Source organism: Chrysemys picta, unplaced genomic scaffold (assembly GCF_011386835.1).
Source record: "Chrysemys picta bellii isolate R12L10 unplaced genomic scaffold, ASM1138683v2 scaf1178, whole genome shotgun sequence".
Taxonomy (NCBI): Eukaryota; Metazoa; Chordata; order Testudines; family Emydidae; genus Chrysemys; species Chrysemys picta.
In genome coordinates this window covers 2,083-16,497 of record NW_027053885.1, presented here as the reverse complement: position 1 = coordinate 16,497, position 14,415 = coordinate 2,083, and the positions used below count along the sequence as shown (strand labels likewise).

General features: G+C 52.8%; 1 long non-coding RNA gene across 1 annotated transcript; it reads right to left on the bottom strand.

Moving 5' to 3' along the window:
• Nucleotides 1-1,172: 1,172 nt before the first annotated feature.
• On the bottom strand, nucleotides 1,173-13,831 carry LOC135979728 (uncharacterized). Its single transcript, XR_010596979.1, has 3 exons — nucleotides 13,703-13,831; nucleotides 2,675-2,799; nucleotides 1,173-1,292 (listed from the first exon to the last, which is right to left on the bottom strand). It is a non-coding gene; the product is annotated as an uncharacterized LOC135979728 (long non-coding RNA).
• Between the last annotated feature and the right edge of the window lie 584 nt (nucleotides 13,832-14,415).

The window sequence follows — 14,415 nt, the reverse complement described above, 5'->3', positions numbered from 1 at the left end:
GAAGTGCTAATGTCCTGCTGCTGGCCTGACACTTTGAAGGTTTGAGGTTGTCATAACTATAAAGGGAAGGGTAACAGCTGTCCTGTGTACAGTACTATAAAATCCCTCCTGGCCAGAGACTCCAAAATCCTTTTCCCTGTAAAGGGTTAAGAAGCTCAGGTAACCTGGCTGGCATCTGACCTAAAGGACCAATAAGGGGACAAGATACTTTCAAATCTTGGGGAGGGGAAGGCTTTTGTTTGTGTTCTTTGTTTGTGTGGGTGTTCGCCCTCGGGACTGAGAGGGACCAGACATCAATCCAGGTTCTCCACATCTTTCTAAACAAGTCTCTCCTATTTCAAACAAGGCGTGTTAGTTTTCCTTTGTTTTCTCAACTTGTAAATGTACCTTTTACTAGAGTGTTTATCTTTGTTTGCTGTACTTTGAACCTAAGACTAGAGGGGAGTCCTCTGAGCTCTTTAAGTTTGATTACCCTGTAAGGTTAATTTCCATACTGATTTTACAGAGATGATTTTTACCTTTTTCTTTAATTAAAAGCCTTATTTATAAGAACCTGTTTGATTTTTCCTTGTTTTAAGATCCAAGGAGTTTGGATCTTGATTCACCAGGAGTTGGTGGGAGGAAGGAGGGGGGATGGTTAATTTCTCCTTGTTTTAAGATCCAAGGGGGTTGGATGTGTATTCACCAGGGAATTGGTGAAAGGTTTCTCAAGGCTACCCAGGGCAGGAAATTAGCCTTGGGATGGTGGTTAAGCTTAGAGGTTTTCATGCAGGCCCCTACATTTGTACCCTATACTTCAAAGTGGGGATACAGCCTTGACACAGGTACTCTCTGTGGATAACCCCACTCAATGCGTCTTCATTCTAGGAAGCAAGCCGGCTAGACAGTAAAACATCACAGGCTGCTCCCAATACTACACTCAGTGTTTCCAAAATTTATAGACTTTATGGCCACAAGAGACCTTTAGAGCATCTCATCTAAGCCCCTGCATATCATAGGCCTCCTGTATAGTACAATAGTTACTTTTTGGGCACACACATTCCAGAAAGGCATCTAGTCTTCATTCAATGACATCAAGAGATGGAGAATCCACCACTTTCCCTTTTAGTGAGTGCCAGGGGGCTCCATTTCCCCTTCCACTAGTTCCCCATTTACAGTGAGACAGAGCAGTAGCTGCAGCAGGGAGCGGGAGTTGCTGAAAGACTCAGAGGAACAACCCATGCAGTGTCTCAGGCACCTGGCGCAAGTGGCGGATGATGCGGGTGCATCACTTTGGCCGTGACGTCCTCCTGCTGCAAGGGAACGAGAACCTGTCAGAGACTCAAACGCCCCGAGGAATCAGGGGGAATTAAGGGCACCGGGAACCAGCAGTATTTCCACTCAGCACCTGCCCACCGCTGAGGGATGAATTCACCTCCTGAACCCCAGAATGGAGTCTTCTTGTCCTTTCTAGTAACCTCCAGTGCCAAATCCCCTCCTTGAAGGGTGAGCTGCTGCTACCTCCCTCTCAGTGCCCTTGACAGATATTCCACCACCAAACCACAGCTCAAGTTATCAGAACCCTCTTCTCCACCCCCACCCAGGTTGGCCAGGGAGGCGGCTCTAGCAGGGGTGGCAGGAGGGATTCTGCCAGCAGTGAAGTGGGTTCCGGGGAGGTTGAGATCTTGCCCCAAGTCATCCCAGACACCAATGCTAATCCACACGATGGCAGCATCTAGTGTCAGTGGAGTCCAAGCACTATTTCAACCACACAGCTTTGGATGAACTCCCCACAAAGGGAGGTGAAGAGCACCGCCAGCAACACACAAACACACACACACACACAAACCACTCCCGTTGGTGGGAGGGGAACAGGAGAAAGGACAAAAGAAGTAAGAGATAAAGAGAAAGGAAGGAGGGAGGGAGGAAAAGGTAAAATGAAAAGGAACACTAATGTCCCCAGTGATTCTACGGGACAAAATCACAGGGAGGGAATAAAATTCTGCCACCTTGAACTAGTGTTTTCCATGCTTAGAATTCAGCTGGCACCAGGTGGATCAGACTGAACAGGATACAAACCTCTCCGAGGCACTTACTTTCCTCAAAGAGAGACCTCAAGGAGGAGACTTGCTGAAGCAAAGCCAGAGGGGTCTCTGAGGTTTCCCTGGCCCTCATGTCAGCATCTCTCTCTGATGTCAGCATCTCTCTCTGAGGTCACCACCTCCCTAACACATTTGACCAATAAGCTGACGTCCTGCAAAAGGCCTTTGTGGTGTCAATGCCACACCCAACCAAACCCTGAAGTGCTAATGTCCTCCTGCTGGCCTGACACTTTGAAGGTTTGAGCTACTCTGTGTGAATCACCCCACTCAATGGGTCTTCATTCTAGGAAGCAAGCCGGCTAGACAATAAAACATCAGAGGCTGCTCCCAATGCTACACTCCGTGTTTCCAAAATTATTACACTTTATGGCCAGAAGAGACCTTTAGAGCATCTCATCTAAGCCCCTGCATATCATGGGCTTCCTGTATAGTACAATAGTTACTTTTTGGGCACAAACATTCCAGAAAGGTATCTAGTCTAAATTAAATGACATTAAGAGATGGAGAATCCATCACTTTCCCTTTTAGTGAGTGCCAGGGGGCTCCATTTCCCCTTCCACTAGCTCCCCATTTACAGTGAGCCAGAGCAGTACCTGCAGCAGGGAGCGGGAGTTGCTGATGGCCTCAGAGGCACAGCCCCTGCAGTGTCTCAGGAATCTGGCGCAAGTGCCGGATGATGCGGAGCTGGTGCATCACTTTTGGCCGTGACGTCCTCCTGCTGCAAGGGAACGAGAACTGTCAGAGACTCAAACGCCCCGAGGAATCAGGGGGAATTAAGGGAACCTGGAACCAGCAGTATTTCCACCCAGCACCTGCCCATCAATGAGAGATGAATTCACCTCCTGAACCCCAAAATGGAGTCTTCTTGTCCTTTCTAGAAACCTCCAGAGCCAACCTCCCTCCTTGTAGGGTGAGCTCCTGTTACCTCCTGCTCAGTGCCCTTCACAGATATTCCACCTCCAAACCACAGCTCAAGTCATCAGAACCCTCTTCTCCACCCCGACACAGGTTGGGCTGGGAGGCGGCTCTAACAGGGTGTGCAGGAGGGATTCTGACAGCAGTGAAGTGGGTTGCAGGGAGGTTGAGATCTTGACCCAAGTCATCCCAGACACTAATGCTAAGTCACACAATGGCATCATCTACTGTCAGTGGGGTCCAAGCACTATTTCAACCCCACAGTTTTGGATCAACTCCCCACAAGGGGAGGAGAAGAGAACCATCAGCACCATACACACACACACACACACACACACCACTCCTGGTGGTGTGAGGGGAACAAGAGAAAGGACAAAAGAAGTAAGAGATGAAGAGAAAGGAAGGAGGGATGGAGGAAAAGGTAAAAGGAAAAGGACAAACCCTAATGTCCCCATGTCGGACATCAGGAATGGTAACATACATAAGCCAGTATGTGAACACTTCAATCTCCCTGGTCATTCTATTACAGATTTAAAAGTCACTATCATTGAACAAAAAAACTTCAGAAACAGACTTCAAAGAGAAAAGACGGTTACTCACCGTTGTAACTGTTGTTCTTCGAGATGTGTTGCTCATATCCATTCCATTAGGGGGGTGTGTGCGCGCCGCGTGCACGATCGTCGGAAGATTTTTACCCTAGCAACACCGGCGGGTCGGCTGTGGAGCCCCCTAGAGTGGCGCCTTCATGGCGCTGAATATATACCCCAGCCGACCCGGCGCCCCCTCAGTTCCTTCTTGCCGGCTACTCCGACAGTGGGGACGGGGGGCGGGTTTGGAATGGATATGAGCAACACATCTCGAAGAACAACAGTTACAACGGTGAGTAACCGTCTTTTCTTCTTCGAGTGCTTGCTCATATCCATTCCATTAGGTGACTCCCAAGCCCAACTTAGGTGGTGGGGTCGGAGTGAGACATTGCTGTGTGCAAAACCGCTGATCCGAAGGCAGCATCGTCCCTGGACTGCTGCACTAGTGCATAGTGTTCTGTAAACGTGTGGACTGAGGACCAAACCGCAGCTCTACAAATGTCCTGGATCGGAACTTGCGCCAAGAAAGCCGTCGAGGAAGCTTGGGCCCTCGTGGAGTGAGCGGTGAGGTGCGGTGCTGAGACACCTGCCAAGTCGTAGCAAGTCCGGATGCAAGACGTAATCCAGGAGGATAGGCGTTGTGAGGAGACCGGTGAGCCTTTCATTCGGTCGGCCACTGCAACGAAGAGTTGCGTCGTCTTTCTAAAGTGCCTTGTGCGGTCAATATAGAAGGCCAGGGCCCTGCGTACGTCCAGAGAATGCAAACGTTGATCCTGGCGAGTAGCATGTGGTTTAGGGTGAAAGACCGGGAGAAATATATCCTGGTTGATATGAAATGGAGAAACCACCTTAGGGAGAAAGGCAGGATGTGGGCGGAGCTGCACTTTATCCTTATGGAAAACTGTGTAAGGGGGCTCGGATGTAAGCGCCCTGAGTTCAGAAACACGCCTTGCTGAGGTGATGGCTACGAGGAAGGCTGTCTTCCAGGATAGGTATAGAAGTGAACAGGTGGCCAGTGGCTCGAATGGATGACCTGTGAGCTTGGAAAGAACCAGGTTGAGGTCCCACGTCGGAACGGGCTGACGTTGCTGTGGGTACATCCGGTCTAAGCCCTTGAGGAATCTAACGACCATCGGGTTAGAGAATACCGAAGACGCGAGTTCCCCTGGGTGAAAGGCTGATATAGCGGCCAGGTGAACTCTAATTGAAGATATCGCCAACCCCTGCTGTTTTAGGGAGAGGAGATATTCCAAAATGAGAGGAATAGGTGCGTGCAACGGGGACGTGGCTCGTTGTTCGCACCAACAGGAGAACCGCTTCCACTTGGCCAAGTATGTGGTCCGTGTTGAGGGCTTCCTACTGCTCAGCAGAATCTGTTGGACAGAGTGCGAGCACTGCTGCTCTGCCTGGGTGAACCATGGAGCAGCCACGCCGTGAGGTGGAGTGATTGCAGGTCGGGATGACGCAGGCGACCGTGGTCCTGAGAGATGAGATCCGGGCACAATGGAAGCGGGATCGGTGTCCGAACCGAGAGTTCCAACAGCGTGGTGTACCAATGTTGTCTCGGCCACGCTGGGGCGATCAGAATCACCTGTGCCTGGTCTCTGCGCAATTTGAGCAGTACCTTGTGGACCAGAGGAAACGGAGGGAAGGCATAAAACAGGTGGTCCTTCCAGGGAAGGAGAAACGCATCCGAGAGGGAGCCGGGAGCTCGACCTTGCAGGGAGCAGAACACGTGGCACTTCCTGTTGTCTCGAGATGCAAACAGGTCTATCTGGGGAAACCCCCACTTCTGGAAAACGGAATGTATGATGTCCGGACGGATAGACCACTCGTGTGTTTGAAAGGACCTGCTGAGTCGGTCCGCTAAAGTGTTCTGGACTCCAGGGAGGAACGATGCCGTGAGAAGGATTGAGTGGGCGATGCAGAAGTCCCACAGGCGAATGGCCTCTTGGCATAGGATTGACGAACGCGCTCCTCCTTGCTTGTTGATGTAAAACATGGCCGTGGTGTTGTCGATGAGAACTAACACACAGCGGCCACGTAGGAGATTGAGAAATGCCTGGCACGCCAGGCGCACCGCCATCAGTTCCCGAACATTGATGTGTAGGGCTAGCTGAGGTGCAGTCCACAGGCCCTGGGTATGGTGCTCGTTGAGATGGGCGCCCCAACCCAGAGATGAAGCGTCTGTGACCAGGTGCAGAGAGGGTTGTGGGGCGTGAAACGGCATCCCCTCGCAAACCACATTGTGATCTAGCCACCATGTGAGGGAGGTCAGGACTGAGTTCGGGATTGTGACCACCATATTCAGGCTGTCCCGATGTGGGCGGTATATTGATGACACCCAGGTCTGGAGTGGGCGAAGCCGAAGTCTGGCATGCCTGGTTACATACGTGCAGGAAGCCATGTGACCTAGTAGGGTAAGGCACGACCTCACCGTGGTAGTTGGGAAGGCCTTGAGTCCTTGAATGAGGCTCGTGATGGTGCGAAAGCGATTGTCTGGCAGGATGGCTTGTGCACGTCTGGAGTCTAGAACTGCGCCGATGAATTCTATTCTCTGGGTAGGTTCTAGAGTGGATTTGTCCTTGTTGAGTAGGATACCCAACTTGTTGAATGTGTGCACTATTATGTGGACGTGATCTCGAACTTGTTCTTTGGTGCGACCGCGTACCAGCCAGTCGTCTAGGTACGGGAACACCTGTATCCCTTGCCGACGAAGGTACGCTGCCACGACAGCCATACATTTCGTGAACACCCGTGGGGCCGAGGATAGGCCGAAGGGAAGGACTGCAAATTGGTAGTGCACCCTGTTTACCACGAATCGCAGGAAGCGTCTGTGGGGCGGGTAAATAGCAATGTGAAAGTATGCGTCTTTCATGTCGAGGGCGGCGAACCAGTCTCCAGGATCGAGGGAAGGGATAATGGCCCCCAGAGAGACCATGCGGAACTTCAACTTTACTACGAATTTGTTGAGTCCGCGCAAGTCCAAGATGGGTCGCAGACCTCCTTTGGACTTGGGAATGAGGAAGTAACGGGAATAGAATCCCCTGCCCCTTAACTCCACTGGAACCTCCTCTATGGCCCCCATAGCGAGGAGCGTAGAAACTTCCTGTATAAGAAGTTGCTCGTGAGAAGGGTCCCTGAAGAGGGACGGGGAAGGGGGGGAGGAGGGGGGAATTGAAGAAAACTGGATAGCGTATCCCCTGTCCACCGTGCGAAGGACCCAACGGTCCGAAGTTATAAGGCACCAAACACGGTGGAAGTGGGAGAGGCGATCCCGAAAGGAGGGGGCTGGATCCTGGGAGATGACTGGGGCGCCGTCCTCGACCGCACCTTCAAAAGTTCTGCCTAGGGCCTGAAGGTGGTCTAGGTGGCCCCTGGTTCTGACCAGGTTGAGGGCCGGTCCACCTTCTTCTACCACCTCGCCCTCGCCTCCGGGCCGAGTCCTGTCTCTGACGAGGCGGGGGGGGTAGAAGCGCTGAGGCTGCGGTCTAAATGGCCTGCGCTGAAGGCCCACAACATGCATCCCCAAGGAACGCATGATCGTCCTGGAGTCCTTGAGGCTCTGCAGGCGAGAGTCCGTCTTTGCAGAAAACAACCCTTGACCTTCGAAGGGTAGATCCTGCAGGGTTTGCTGCAGTTCCTGAGGCAGACCCGAAACCTGGAGCCAGGAGATCCTCCGCATAGCGATACCTGAGGCCAGGGTTCTCGCAGCAGAGTCCGCTATGTCTAAGGAGGCCTGTAAGGAGGTCCGAGCCACCTTCTTACCCTCCTCTACCAGGGCTCCAAACTCCTCCCTGGACTCTTGGGGAACCAACTCCTTGAACTTCCCCATAGAATTCCAGGAGTTAAAACTATAGCGGCTCAAGAGCGCCTGTTGATTAGCCGCTCTAAGTTGCAGCCCCCCGGCTGAGTAAACTTTACGGACGAATAAATCGAGGCGCTTAGCCTCCTTTGATTTGGGCGCTGCGGCCTGCTGGCCGTGGCGCTCCCTTGCGTTCACTGATGCCACCACCAGAGAACACGGCTGGGGGTGGGTATACAAGTACCCGTAGTCTTTAGACGGGACAAAGTATTTCCTTTCCACCCCTCTCGCTGTGGGCGGGATAGAGGCAGGAGTCTGCCATATCGTAGAAGCATTGGCCTGAATCGTGCGGATCAGGGGTAACGCCACCCTCGATGGGGCATCCGCTCCGAGGATATTCACGATCGGGTCGTGCACCTCCACTATCTCCTCCGCCTGCAGGTCCATGTTACGGGCCATCCTGCGCAGAAGATCCTGGTGAGCCCGAAGATCTATTGGAGGTGGGCCTGTGCACGATGTGGCCGCCACTGCCTCATCCGGAGAAGAAGAGGAAGATGCCTCCGGTGGAACAGGATCCAAGGGCTGGTCCTGTTCTCCCTGTTCCTGGGCTGGAACATCACCTGCACCTGGGTCCAGGGCGTCAGGTGGTGCGGACACAGAAGCTTCCATGCCCCCTGGCGGAGGCCGAGAGATGGTGGACTCCGGGGCTCTTCTGACGGAGTGACCGGAGCGAGAGGTCGAAGCAACTGGAGCCCCTTGCGCCTGATGGTACGCCCACGGGGTCCAAAACGACCAGTGAGATGGGCCATGAGAATGGTCCTCTGTTATGTTCTGCCAATGGCCCAAGTCCTGTTCCTCGGCTTGCCCCTGAGGGGGGTATGCCGATCTCGAGAGGTCCTCCGAGGAGCGAGACACCGATCTCGATGGCCATGGCGGTGCCGAGAGCGTCGAGACGATTCCCGTGGGCTGCGGTACCGCACGGTGCCGGTCCGGAGATGATCTATCTCCACGCGGTGCCGGCGATCGGTGCCGGGACCGCGACCGGTGCCGATGACCTCGTCGGTGCCGGGAGTCGGATCTGGACCTCGACGAGGACCTGGAGTATGCCCGGTACCGGGAGCGGCCTCTCGACGTCGAGCGTCGACTGTAGCGGTGCCGAGAACTACGTCTCGACGTTGATCGGTGCCGACGATCATAGCGGTGCCGAGACGTAGAGCGGTGCCGCGAAGAAGATCTTGGCCGCGAGTACGACCGGTGCCGAGGTGATATTCGGTGCCGGGACTGCGAGCAGCGTGGGGACCTGCTTCGGGACCTGGATCGGTGCCGAGGTTCCAGCCCTTGCGATGGAGGGCGCATCAAGGCAGGTTTCCCCCTCGACTGGACCGGGCGAGGCAACGGTGCCGTCGGTGCCGGTGGTTGAGGCGGTGCCGGCTCCGTGAGAGCTATTAAGTCTCTCGCCGCCGCGAAGGTCTCTGGCGTCGACGGGAGGCACTGTATCACCGCCGACCTCGGTGGAGACGCCGTCTGCACCGGACTCAACGGCCTCGGCGCCGGAGTCGACGGTGCTGGAGGCACCTGTTTCCGGTGCTCCACCGGCGGACGCGGCTCTACCCCCGGCACTGGGGGAGCCAGCGTCTTCGGCACGGAGGTCCCCGTCTTATGGGCTTTCTTATGCCCTGGGGATAATGACCGGCGCCGGGGCACTTGCTGTGCTTGCGGTGCCGACGAGGTCCGGTGCCGGGGAGGCTTATCTGACGCCACTCGCGTGGTCGTCATGGCCGGTGCCGCCGGGGCACTGCGCACCGAGGCGCTAGGTGCCGGGGCCTGACTTGTAGATGGAGCGTCCGGACTAAGTGCCGCCTCCATCAGGAGTTGCCGGAGCCGAAAGTCCCGCTCCTTCTTGGTCCTTGGTCTGAAGGCCTTACAGATCTTGCACTTATCTGTTTGATGGGACTCTCCCAGGCACTTCAGACAGGAGTCGTGCGGGTCGCTCGTGGGCATAGGCTTAGCGCAGGAGGCGCACAGCTTGAAGCCGGGAGCGTTGGGCATGAGCCCGGCCCCGCGGCCGGGGGAGAAAGGGGGAGACGACCCCCTTAATCCCCTGAACTATTATAACAACTAGAACAACTTTAAAAACTATTGAACTATTTAACTATAACACTAGGACTATAACTATAACTATAACTGCGAATAACAGACTAAGCTAGGGAGAGTGGAGAACAGCTAAGCAGCGCTCCACAGTTCCAACGACCGTCAGGGGCGGTAAGAAGGAACTGAGGGGGCGCCGGGTCGGCTGGGGTATATATTCAGCGCCATGAAGGCGCCACTCTAGGGGGCTCCACAGCCGACCCGCCGGTGTTGCTAGGGTAAAAATCTTCCGACGATCGTGCACGCGGCGCGCACACACCCCCCTAATGGAATGGATATGAGCAAGCACTCGAAGAAGAAACAGCAGAACTAAAATTCATTTGCAAATTCAACACCATTAATCTGGGCTTGAATAGGGACTGGGAGTGGCTGGCTCACTACAGAAGCAGCTTTTCCTCTCCTGGAATTGACACCTCCTCATCTATTATTGGGAGTGGACTACATCCACCCTGATTTTTGAATTGGCCCTGTCAACACTGGTTCTCCACTTGTGAAGTAACTCCCTGCTCTCCATGTGTCAGTATATAATGCCTGCATCTGTAACTTTCACTCTATGCATCCGAAGAAGTGAGGTTTTTACTCACGAAAGCTTATGCCCAAATAAATCTGTTAGTCTTCAAGGTGCCACCAGACTCCTTGTTGTTTTCGTAATATCCCCAGTGATTCTACGGGACAAAATCCCAGGGAGGGAATAAAATTCTGCCACCTTAAACTAGTGTTTTCCATGCCTAGAATTCAGATGGCACCAGGTGGATCAGACTGAACAGGTTACAAACCTCTCCGAGGCACTTACTTTCTCAACAGGGACTTCTGTTTTCTAGTAAAATGGGTAAAAGGAAAGGAGAAAACTCAAAAGAGGCTCCTGCTCACACTCACATATGTGAACCCTAATACTCTCTCAGTCCTCAAAGAGAGACCTCGAGAAGGAGACTTGCTGAAGCAAAGCCACAGGGGTCTCTGAGGTTTCCCTGGCCCTGCGCCCCTGTTTTGCCTGGCTGATGTGAGCATCTCTCTCTGAGGTCACCACCTCCCTAACAACTTTGACCAATAGGCTGAGCTCCTGCAAAAGGCCTTTGTGATGTCACTGCCACACCCACCCATCCCCTGAAGTGCTAATATCCTGCTGCTGGCCTGACACTTTGAAGGTTTGAGCTACTCTCTGTGGATCACCCCACTCAATGTGTCTTCATTCTAGGAAGCAAGCCGGTTAGACAGTAAAACATTAGAGGCTGCTCCCAATGATACACTCAGTGTTTCCAAAATTAATACACTTTATGGCCAGAAGAGACCTTTAGAGCATCTCATCTAACCCCCTGCATATCATAGGCTTCCTGTATAGGACAATAGTTACTTTTTGGGCACAAACATTCCAGAAAGGCATCTAGTCTTCATTCAATGACATCAAGAGATGGAGAATCCACCACTTTCCCTTTCACTGAGTGCCAGGGGGCTCCATTTCCCCTTCCACTAGCTCCCCATTTACAGTGAGCCAGAGCAGTACCTGCAACAGGGAGCGGGAGTTGCTGAAGGCCTCAGAGGCACAACCCGTGCAGTGTCTCTGGCACCTGGCGCAAGTGATGGATGATGCGGAGCTGGTGCCTCACTTTGGCCGTGACGCCCTCCAGCTGCAAGGGAATGAGAACCAGTCAGACTCAAACGCCCCGAGGAATCAGGGGCAATTAAGGGCACCTGGAACTAGCAGTATTTCCACTCAGCACCTGCCCAACACTGAGGGATAAATTCAACTCCTGAAACCCAGAATGGAGTCTTCTTGTCCTTTCTAGTAACCTCCAGTGCCAATCCCCCTCCTTCTAGGGTGAGCTCCTGCTACCTCCCCCTCAGTGTCCTTGACAGCTGTTCCACCTCCAAACCACAGCTTAAGTCATCAGAAACCTCTTCTAGACCCCCACCAAGGTTGGGCTGGGAGGCGGGTCTAGCAGTGGGGGCAGGAGGGATTCTGGCAGCAGTGAAGTGGGTTGCGGGGAGGTTGAGATCTTGCCCCAAGTCATCCCAGACACTAATGCTAAACCACACGATGGCAGCATCTAGTGTCAGTGGAGTCCAAGCACTATTTCAACCATACAGTTTTGGATCAACTCCCAACAAGGGAAGGTGAAGAGCACCCCCAGCAACACACACACAAACACACACACACACACACATATATATACCACTCCTGGTGGTGGGAGGGGAACAAGAGAAAGGACAAAAGAAGTAAGAGATAAAGAGAAAGGAAGGAGGGATGGAGGAAAAGGTAAAACGAAAAGGACAAACCCTAATGTCCCCAGTGATTCTACCAGACAATATTACAGGGAGGGATTAAAATTCTGCCACCTTGAACTAGTGTTTTCCATGCCTAGAATTCAGCTGGCACCAGATGGATCAGACTGAGCAGGTTCCAAAACCTCTTGGAGGCTCTTACTTTCTAAACAGGGATGTCTGTTTTCTAGTAAAATCAGTAAAAGGAAAGGAGACAACTCGAAAGAGGCTCCTGCTCTCACTCAAATACGTGAATCCTAATACTCTCTCAGTCCTCAAGAGAAACCTCGAGAAGGAGACTTGCTGAAGCAAAGCCACAGTGGTCTCTGAGGTTTCCCTGGCCATGCGCCCCTGTCCTGCCTCGCTGATGGCAGCATCTCTCTCTGAGGTTACCACCTCCCTAACACCTTTGACCAATATGCTGAGGTCCTGCAAAAGACCTTTGTGATATCACTGCCACCAATCAAACCCTTAAGTGCTAATGTCCTGCTCCTGGCCTGACACTATGAAGGTTTGAGCTACTCTCTGTGGATCACCCCACTCAATGCGTCTTCATTCTAGGAAGCAAGTGGGCTAGACAGTAAAACATCAGAGGCTGCTCCCAATGCTACACTCAGTGTTTCCAAAATTAGTAGACTTTATGGCCACAAGGGACCTTTAGAGCATCTAATCTAAGCCCCTGCATATCATAGGCTTCCTGTATAGTACAATAGTTACTCTTTGGGCACACACATTCCAGAAAGGCATCTAGTCTTCATTCAATGACATCAAGAGATGGAGAATCCACCACTTTCCCTTTTAGTGAGGGCCAGGGGGTTCCATTTCCCCTTCCACTAGCACCCCATTTACAGTGAGCCAGAGCAGTACCTGCAGCAGGGAGTGGGAGTTGCTGATGTCCACAGAGGCACAGCCCTTGCAGTGTCAACTTCCCACAAGGGGAGGTGAAGATTACCCCCAGCAACACACACACACACACCACTCCTGGTGGTGGGAGGGGAACAAGAGAAAGCAAGGAGGGATGGAGGAAAAGGTAAAACGAAAAGGACAAACCCTAATGTCCCCAGTGATTCTACGGCACAAAATACCAGGTGGGCTATAAAATTCTGCCACCTTGAACTAGTGTTTTCCATGCCTAGAATTCAGCTGGCACCAGATGGATCAGACTGCAGACTGAGCAGGTTAAAAACCTCTCCAAGGTTCTTACCTTCTCAACAGGCACGTCTGTTTTCTAGTAAAATCAATAAAAGGAGAAACTCGAAAGAGGTTCCTCCTCGCACTCACATACTTGAACCCTAATACTCTCTGAGTCCTAAAAAGGGAGACCTCGAGAAGGAGACTTGCTAAAGCAAAGCCAAAGGGGTCTCTGAGGTTTCCCTGGCCCTGCGCTCCTGTCCTGCCTGGCTGATGTCAGCATCTCTCTCTCAGGTAACCACCTCCCTAACACCTTTGACCCATAGGCTGAGGTCCAGGATAAGGCCTTTGTGATATCACTGCCACACGCAACCAAACCCTAAAGTGCTAATGTCCTGCTACTGGCCTGACACTTTGAAGGTTTGAGCTACTCTCTGTGGATCACCCCACTCAATGCATCCTCATTCTAGGAAGCAAGCGGGCTAGACAGTAAAACATCAGAGGCTGCTCCCAATGCTACACTCAGTGTTTCCAAAATTAGTAGACTTTATGGTCAGAAGAGACCTTTAGAGCATCTAATCTAACCCGCTGCATATCATAGGCTTACTGTATAGTACAATAGTTACTTTTTGGGCACACACATTCCAGAAAGGCATCTAGTCTTCATTCAATGACATCAAGAGATGGAGAATCCACCACTTTCCCTTTTAGTGAGGGCCAGGGGGCTCCATTTCCCCTTCCACTAGCTCCCCATTTACAGTGAGCCAGAGCAGTACCTGCAGCAGGGAGCGGGAGTTGCTGATGGCCTCAGAGGCACAGCCCCTGCAGTGTCTCAGGCACCTGGCGCAAGTGCCGGATGATGCGGAGCTGGTGCATAGCTTTGGCCGTGACGTCCTCCTGCTGCAAGGGAACGAGAACCTGTCAGAGACTCAAACGCCCCGAGGAATCAGGAGGAATTAAGGGCACCTGGAACCAGCAGTATTTCCACCCAGCACCTGCCGACTACTGAGGGATGAATTCACCTCCTCAACCCCAGAATGGAGTCTTCTTGTCCTTTCTAGTAACCTCCAGTGCCAACCCCACTCCTTGTAGGGTGAGCTCCTGCTACCTCCCCCTCAGTGCCCTTGACAGCTGTTCCACCACCAAACCACAGCTCAAGTTATCAGAACCCTCTTCTCCACCCCCACCCAGGTTGGCCAGGGAGGCGGCTTTAGCAGGGGGGGGCAGGAGGAATTCTGCCAGCAGTGAAGTGCGTTGCGGGGAGGTTGAGATATTGTCTGAAATCATCCAAGACATTAATGCTAAGCCACAGGATGGCAGCATCTAGTGTCAGTGGAGTCCAAGCACTATTTCAACCAGACAGTTTTGGATGAACTCCCCACAAGGGGAGGTGAAGAGCACCCCCAGCAACACACACACAAACACACACACACACACACACACCACTCCTGGTGGTGAAAGGGGAACAGGAGAAAGGGGAACTGTAGAA